We start from the raw sequence: 9901 nt of genomic DNA on the forward strand, positions 1-9901 counted from the left end.
GTTTTGGCGAAAAGCCACCGACAATCTTTTAGATCAAGTGATACTCGTGTTAAGACTATTTTCTCTCTTCTGCATGCTGATGTTTGGGGTCCCGCTCCAATTACTGGTGATCATGGCTTTAAGTATTTTCTTATTTTTGTGGATGACTACACTAGACTGACCTGGGTATATTTTTTAACAAATAAATCTGAAGTTCTTGAAAAATTTACTCACTTTTTTACAATGATCCAGACACAATTTCAAACCACTGTTAAAGTCCTTCGATCAGATAATGGTAGGGAAGTTGTCAACAAAGAAATAACATTATTTTTTAAAGGGAAGGGATTAGTTCACCAAACCACTTGTCCTTACACACCGGAACAAAATAGGGTAGCGGAGCGGAAAATATAGGATAATCCTAGAGGTAACGAGAGCCCTTTTTCTTTGACTCCAATGTTCCTATATTTCTTTGGCCCAAAGCTGTTGCTATTGCAGTTTATCTAATTAATCGATTGCCTACTAAGATACTAAGTATGAAAACTCCTCTGCAAACTCTCTCCCACCTCTTACTCTTCCGCTCAAAGAATTTGGTTACTCTGTTTATGTGCATGTTCCTAAACATGAAAGAAGCAAATTTTCTGCATGCGCAATAAAATGTGTTTTTTGGGTATGGGATAAATCAGAAGGGATATCAATGTTACCACCCAGGGTCCAGGAAGATTATAACAACCATGAATTGTAATATTCTAGAAAGCGAATTTTTTTTATCACACCCAACATCGGGGTCAGGGAGAGAGTAGTTCTCAGGGGGAGAGTGAAATAATTCGACCCCTCAGTTTGCCTGTTCCATATCCAAGTGACTCGATTGTTGTAACATCCCAAAAAAAAAAAATTCTCTGCGACTTTTGTTTTGATTTGGATGTCGAGTGGGAATTTTCTTTTATGAAATTATTTGTTTCCTATGTTGTGGAACCCTTTTTATTCAAATAAATGCCAAATTAATACCTATGCCTAATTAATGGGGGGTGAGAATTTTCTCCTTCTATTGTATCTTCATCCCACACGCCTACATGCTTTTGTTTTACCTGGTGAAAATTTATTTATTTGTTACCTATTTTGTGGGAGTTTTTTCCTATAAAAAATTACCAAATTTAAATTCTATTCCCATTTAATTGAAGATTTAAATATTTTTCCTCACATGTCTCAAATACACGCCCCCCTTTTATTTCCTACTTGGAGATTTAATTTATTTTGTTCTTTTATTCATGAAATACTCATTATTTTATTTCCTAAGTTGTGAATATATTTCTCTCCAAGTAAATATTGTTATTTTTCCTTGCTACTTAAATCAACAAATTTTCAAAATTAATCCCCATTCAAACGCCTATTTTGTTCCTCTAAATTGTGGGATTTTATTTTATCCTCCCATAATTTAATAATTGTAAGTGGGTGTGAATTAAACTAATGTATAAATTAAACTAAGCCCTAAACCTAGCCCCCATTTTCAACGCCTCCTTTCTCCTTCTCCCTCCTCCACACAATTTTTCTCACTCTCTTCATCCTCTCCAAAATTTCTTCCATACTTGTTCTTGCATCCATTGGAGTTGGAATTTTCAAGAGTTTCCGACGAATCGCATCAATCTTTGCTTCTACCGTTTGATTTTTGATTCAAGAAGGTATAACTAAAATCTTTTCCTCATCTTCTCCATTTAAACCTTATTCTTGATTCTCTCATGCATATAGTGAGTGTAGGAATCATAGATCGCATAATTAATCGGTGGAAAATTGTGTTTTGTATGAGAGAATTGTGAATATGCGATTTTGAATGAATATGTGTGAAGTTTGAATGAATCATTTGGGAATGATGTGTGATTATATGAGAACATGATTTTGAGAACCTCTTGAAGCATGTTTGTGTGTGGGAAGCATGAAAAAATTGTGTTTGGATGAATGAGGAAGAAACCCAAATTTTGAAATTGTGAAGCCTGAAAACTGTGGCGGTTGGACAGTGGATTCCGACGTATGTTTGACCAGCCAAACGCTCTTATTTTGACACACATTTTTAACTGAGTAAATTTTGAGGTGTTTTCTGTGTTGTGTGTGAATTTCAGCCCCTTTTGACGAAAGATGAAATTTTAATAAATTTTTGAAGTTGACTGCGCAATTCTGCCAGAAACTTGTAGTTTCGCCCAGAGAGTTTCGTTTTTTGATTTGACCGACCAAATGGCCTTATCTTGATGTGAATTTTTGACTGGATGAAATTTGAAGAATCTTCTGTGTTTTGTGAAAATTTCAGCCTCATTGAACATCAGATGAATTTTTGGTAAAGTTTTCAATCGAACCGCGCAGTACTGCTAGAATTTGTATGTTCCGACCTGAGGGTTGAATTGTTGTTTTGACTGACCAAATGATATGATTTCGGTGTGAAATTTTAACTGGACGTGCTTGAATGTGTCTACTGTGTAGTGACCAAAATTGTAGCTTCATATGAGGTAGGATGAATTTTTTGGTGATTTTTACAAAACGACTGCGCAGTTTTGCCAGATTTCTGTCATGTTAAAATAATACTTGTTGTCAAGTTTAAAGAATTACATGATGCATATGTGTTAAGGAACTCATTCTATGATGAAGTGATGTGTTGTTCGTTGATGTAAGCTATGGTGTGTTTCCTTGTGGTGATGAACGTTTGGGATAGGTAAATTAAAGAGACGATGGAAGGAACGTTAGGGCATGCATGATAATTGTTGTGATGAAAGGCTGATTGTATTGTGGTGTTGAAAAGGGTTGTCGTACGTACGTGAGCACAAGGAACGAGGGTTGCTTTGAGTTGTGTATTGTGTTATCTAAACGAGCGAGGTGGGCTTTCTTTAACTAAACTCTTTTAATTTTCCAAATATGATTGTGGATCTATAAGGGTGGTTTAAAGTGTTATGTCATGCCATGGATTGTTTTGATTGAGATTGTGTGCCTGATGCCTAGTTCGTCCGAGTTTACTCCGTTAGGCTATATGGCTATATGTTAAACGAATTCGGGTATGAGTAGGGCCGCAAACCCTATCAGGCTGTGTACATTGGTGGGATCGGGAGCCGTACTTGCTAGTCGGTCGGTCTCGTGGGTGAATAGTGTGGCCACACTTTCGTCGCACATGGAATGATGTTTGTGATTGATGGATTGTTGAGAAAGTGGGGAGATTATTTGACTGGCCAGTCTATGAAAATGTTTTGGTGATACTCGTGATATTCTGAAATAAACGTAAAAACTCGAGTTCACTGGTATGGATGACATAACTGTTAAATGTTTTCGGCATGAGCCCATTGAGTACAACAAGTACTCAGCCCTGCATTTCTTTTAAAATTTTGCAGGTTGAGCGGGATGTTGAGTCGGCCTAGGAAATTTTTGGATGCGTTGTGTCTGCATACATAGGCGTCATCCTTGACTCTCATTGAAACCTTATTTCCTCTGCTATATTTTTTTATCTATGCCCCAAGAGTTCTTTACTTCGTACTATTTTTGGCATGTCAAATCCTTTTAGACGTTAATCCGCTGTTTACTTCGTTACTCAAAAAAGGGTTTTCGTAAAGTAAAACAATTGTTCTTTTGGAGGTTAATTGGATTTTGATAATTTTTTTAAGCTATTTGAGCCTTTCTTGTGAACTGTCGTCCTTAAATGTTGTCTTTATTGCTATCCCGTGGTCACGATCTCCTCTTTTATAGTACCCCTAGTATGGGCGGTCGTGACAATTGTAGAACCAATAGAGCAAGCTAGTGTCACAGCCGAGCAGGTCACGTCTGCTGTAGAGCCTCCTCAACCATCTACGCCTCGATCTAGTCCTCCTCCAGTGATATCTGAGGTAATTCCTGAAACTAGCTCAAATAATACAATTGTTCCCTCTGACGAGACTGGCATAGATGAGAATGACAATGCAGTGATTGATGGTGATACTGGCCGCTATATACTCCCTTCAAGGAGTACTCGTGGAATCCCGGCTAAAAGATACAGTCCTGAGAGGATTAGCAAGAGCAGGTACTCTATGGCGAACTTGGCCAAAGCCAATTTAACTGAGATGGCTAGGGCATTTGAGGCAGCCCTGTATGAAGAAGAAGAAATTCCCCACACGGCCGAGGAGGCTATGAAGATCCCCCACTGGAGAAGAGCAATGATGGTAGAGATGCGGGCCCTAATGAAGAACAATACATGGGAAATATGTCTGAAACCTGATAGAGTCCGAACTGTGCGGTGCAGATGGGTCTTCACCATCAAACGGAGGCTGGATGGGTCGATTGAAAGGTAAAAGGCAAGACTAGTAGCCAAGGGATACACTTAGACCTATAGAGTTGACTATGCCGAGACATTCTCACCTGTGGCAAAGATGAGTACTATTTGAGTGCTAGGGAATGGCCACTACATCAGTTTGACGTGACTAACCCGTTCTTACATGGGGAACTGAAGAAGCCCATCTATATGGAGCCGCCTCCTAGATTTACTAGGGAATTCGAAGGAGGGAAGATTTGCAAGCTGAAACGAACGTTGTATTGGCTAAAACAGTCACCTAGAGCTTGGTTTGGAAGGTTCACAGATGCAATGAAGAAATATGGATACAAGCAAAGCAACTCTGATCATACGTTTTTCCTGAAGAAGAGAGAAGGAAAGATCACTTGTTTAATCATCTATGTAGATGATATGATCCTCACTGGTGAATAACGAAGAGAAGATGGATCAACTAAAGAAAAACTTATTTGCAGAATTCGAAATGAAGGATTTGGGAGTGCTAAAATACTTTATGGGTATAGAAGTGCTGAGATCGAAAAAGGGAATCTTCATCAGTCAGAGAAAGTATGTTCTTGATTTGTTGGCTGAAACATGACTACTTGACTGTAAGCCAGCTGACACCCCTATGGCTCAGAATCACAGTCTGCAAATAGTAGAAGGAGCTGAAGCTACTCACCGTACCAGATATCAGCGTCTGGTCGGGAAGCTGATATACTTATCACACACAAGACCTGACATAGCTTATGCAGTTGGAGTAGTTAGTCAGTTCATGCATGCACCTCAAGTAGCTCACTGGGAAGCAGCACTAAGGATTGTGAGTTAAATTCTATGTTTGCACAGTCTTCTGTTGTATCACGATAAGCTCCGTAGAGTGTGGGTAAGATGTAAAATTTCATGTTAACTGGTCTCTTCTTTTTGTTAGTTTCCTAATTTAGTTTGTTTTTCCTCCGCAGAGCTGAAGCTTCTCTCCGCAGAGCTGAAGCTAGTACTAGATTTTTCTTTTTCTTAAAGGTTTCGTTTTTATACTCTTTAAAAAAAATCTTCCATTTCTTTTAAAAAACCTTTTGTTTTTTCAATCTTTTAGTTTGTCGTTATTAGTTCATGTAAATGTTTAGGGATGTGCTCAATTGCTAACCAATCATTTAATTGCTAACTACAACTAATTTAAGATCATAGGATTTTAGAAACTTGTGGTCTACAATTTGCCACGTGTAATTTTCATTTTTATTAATTAAATCGAAAAGATAAAAAAAATACCAAATTAGGGTTTTGGATGAAAATGTCAATATAGTATTTCGAAAATATCAACACAATGATTTGAGAATGTTAACACATTGCTTATATTGACATTCTACATGTATTATATTGACATATTTTATATATCATGTTGACATTTGCTGCTGTACAAAAAAATTGAAAATTTTTGAAATTTTTTTCAAATTTTGACATTGGAACATATGTAAGTAAGATCTCGTTAGAATCCTTATGAAATTATCTTTAATTTGATATATGTTGTGTGAAAAAATAATTTAAATCAAGAAAGTTATATGCGTTTTAAAGTTATGGGATATTTTTCAATAATTAGTTACAACTAATTTGTTGTAAATTGACATTAGTACCCTTATTGACTTTTTTTATCGTATTGACATTCAGGGGGCTAATGATTTAGGCCCTTAATTTGAATATCTAATGGCTATTATTTAGTTGTAGTTAGTAATTAAGTATTGAGTTAGCAATATAACACTTCACAAATGTTTAGTATATAGATTTTTCATTTCGTTTTTCTTATTTAAAAAAAACGTTAACAAAAAAAATTGAAAAAAACCTTATGTTCCGTTTGTTTCTTTTAAACAAACTTTAAATTTTGTTTTCTCCACGTACTCACACACCACACTTCAAATTCACATCACATAGTCAATTTCCTTCTACCAATTATTCTTATGCTCAATTGTCAACCAACACAAGGTATGTTCTTCTTTTAATTTCTGAGCTTTGAACTTGAATTATTTCATTGAATGACTTTGTTGTTGATATGTATTGGTAGTTTGGATTGGAGTTTGATGAGAAATGATGAATTTGTGTGTATCGGAATTTTGGAATTAATTGTTGTTGAGTGTGCCTGAGTATGTTTGATCTTGGTGGATGAAATTTGAATATCCCTTTGGCTTAGTTGTTGATACACATAGTTCATGTTCATAGCATTGTGGGGCTATTTTATCTTGCATGAATTGTGTATATTTAGAGCTTAATTGTTTTGCTTGATCTTAGTTTATAGTTGAAAATTCTTGCAATTAATTGAGGGATAAAGAAGATTATGGGGATGAAAAATGATCATGTTACGGTAGATAATTTGATTTGCATACTAGGCCTTAATTTGATCTAAGTTTGGGGGAATGCCAAAAGTTACTTGTTATATCCTACTACAATTTTCTTCATTCTATGCTCACATTGCGAAATTGTAGGTACAAAAGGCATTCCAAAGGAATTCCCGAGAATAGGAGGATAACATATGAGCTTCAAAGAACGTCAAGCTAAAGACGTTAACCAAGCGCTTGTTGGGAGGCAACCCAACATTAGTATCACATTTTTTTTCATTTTTAATTTTGTTTTAGCTTAATTTGCACGAGAGAAATTGAAATAAATACAAGAGCTAACAAGTAAAAATAATTGAATAAACAACTTATAATCATAGCATGTTTACCAAAAATTCTACTCCTTCCGTCTCATACTAGATGTCACACTTTACTTTTTAGTTTGACCCACAAAAGATGTCACATTTCCTTTTATGGAAAAAGCTCCCTCTCACATTAATATAAATATACTATTTTCTCTCTTCATCTAACACACAAAACAACATCTCCTAAAATCCCGTGCCATTTTCCAAGTGATCCATCTACTATGTGACGGAGGGAGTACAAAAGATATTTACTATTCATAGACAAGTAAAATAACAAAAAGTATTAGACATGAAGAAAAACAAAACAAAACCCAGGGTTGAATGATGTAGTCTTCAGACTTCACTTGCCTGGATCTACAGAGCTCCGTTCCAATGGAAGATGTAAGAATAATATGTGGAATATGGGATGGAAGAAGTATAGAGATGGAGATGGTTGGAGGCTTTGAGATGAATATTTTGAATTAGGTTACGAGGTATATATATGCTTGAGAAAGATTTATAATTGCTAAAAAGCATCCTCCAAGTAATGGGAAACAAGGTAAATTCGAAATTTTCAATTAAAAGGAAACATTTGGCAACAATTTCTTTTCTTCCTTAATTTCCGCCTAACTGCACTGCGCGACGTTCGTAGAATGACCATAACTTTCTCCACAGAACTACGATTTAGATGTCCAAGACATCCACGCGAAACTCTTTCGAAGCTGAAGAGAATGGTATATAATAGACACTGATTGGACTTCAACTCGCAGGCAGAATGGGCTAGAACAGAGGCTGCTGCATCTTGACACTTTTCGCACCTTTTTATGTCTTTTTCTATCATTTATCAACAAACACGTCAAAATACCAAAATATATAATATACGCAATTTAAGAACATAATTTGCAAGATTGAGATTTAAAACGAGCTAAATCTAGGTCTTAAAAACATGCAAAAATCGTGTTTATCAACTCCCTAAACTTAAATATATGTTTGTCCACAAACAAAATAAGAGAAAATTTAAACAAGAAACACAGATCTTAAGGACTAGACTTCATAGTTGCCTCATTGTTTATAAAAGAAAATAAATAGTTCGACAAGAATACAAATCAAATCAAGCAAAGCTTATAGTGCACTTTCATTACTAGCTCGTTGATCACCTTGAAGTACATGCGCTCACAAGGATTTAGAAGTGTGTTTATCACTCACTCTCAAAGTGTATAAGGTAAAGAATATATGCTCTCAGATCATGCAACATGCAAAGTTTACCATAGGTTTGCTCAAAGTCTAATCCATCCTCTACTTTTTGTGATTAAAATAAAAAATCCGAAAGTCTTTATTTTAGGTTATAATATAGGCTCTTTGGTAAGGTGAGGAATATTTGGCTAAAAAGTGACTAAATCCAACATAGCAAAAGTGATCAATTTCTACTAAATCAATATAAACATCCAACCAACAATTCATATCTCAGTAAATTCTAGACTTTGTCCAGATTTCTTCACACTGCCCAAATTCCTTTGATTTTTCTTTTCTTTTCATTTCTTTTCTTCTTTTTTTCTTTCTTTCTCAATTTTTTTAAGTGGTGGACCATGAGTTTAGTTGGTTTTGTTTATTTTTGTTAGTTTTAGATTAGTTTGTTTTTGTTAGTTTTGTTTTTATTTTTTTTAAAAATCCGAGGTGAATGTAGTCATGAGCATAACATAGAAAACTTAGAAATACTCATGTTTAGGGACATCAGACCGAGTTGCCTATGATGAAAAGTTCTATTATATTTTGTTTGATCGACCATCTTATAAATGCATGTGGATTTTACTACAATACTCAGGAGATGAGTAGCTTAATTTAATTTGAAAGAAGAGAAGTTGACGTCTTTGCCAATATAATCGAGAGATTTGAGCCTTTGAATGAAGCAAATTTATCTTAGGAGCTTTTAGGAGTTGTTGCCTTAGTTATAGGAATGACACTTTGGTTCTAGGTAGCAATCTACAAATTGTATGCTTTGGTTCTAGGTAGCAATCTACAAATCTCCATATTATGGAGGCGGAGCCAGCATGGGGCCAGCCCATCACTGAAGCGGATTGGGCTAGACTGGGTTTCATTTTATAAATTCGGACTCAGCCTAAGTCAGGCCCATCATATATAATGGGCCAACTTGGGCTGACTATACTAAGCCTGATCTGTACTGGGCTGGGTTAGTCCAGTCCAGTTAACAAATCTCCACTCATTCTCTATCCTTCGCAAGAATCGGTTTTACTAGGTAACAACCAATGTCTGTAGTCCCTATATCCTTGCAGATTCGTTTAATTGACTGCTTCATTTCATAAGGTAGTAAAAAACGACCTTCCTATTCATCACGTTTATATGATTTTACCATGATTGATGCCGATTATGCTTTCATTGTGTTGGATTCTTCCCTCAGATATTTATATTGTTTGACATATTGTAATCCATGAAGTGGGCCGATCCATAAATTAAGCTCTTTAAAAGTGTTTATTTGGACTAAAATTTGGAGCCCAACAATGTAAACCATATCGAGTTACTACCTCGGTTCACAAATATGAGTTTCATTTCTTTCCAATTCGAATTTTAAGAAATATTAAAAAAAGGGTGAAAAAATTAAGAGAATAAGTCTCATTCATATTTGAATGAAATATGAGTGAAATAAGTTAGTGAAATGTGAGGTCTATATACCAATTACAGTAAAAAAAATATGAATGGACCAAAATGGAATAATGAGACTCATATTCACGGACAAAGGGAGTAACCTTTTAGTCTACCCAACTAATTTGTATATATGGTGACATTAATTTTTATGCATTTTATCTGTATTTCACCTCCGCTGGGCAGTGGCAGACGCATAAATATTTATCGACAGGGGCTGAGATTTCTAATTTTTATTTTAATGTATATTTTTGAGTAACTTAGATAATTTGTAGGAGCTTTTACACTATAATTTACACTAAATTTGGTAGAAACAATATAATATGTATGTTATGATC

Source organism: Salvia splendens, chromosome 13 (genome assembly GCF_004379255.2).
Source record: "Salvia splendens isolate huo1 chromosome 13, SspV2, whole genome shotgun sequence".
Classification (NCBI taxonomy): Eukaryota; Viridiplantae; Streptophyta; class Magnoliopsida; order Lamiales; family Lamiaceae; genus Salvia; species Salvia splendens.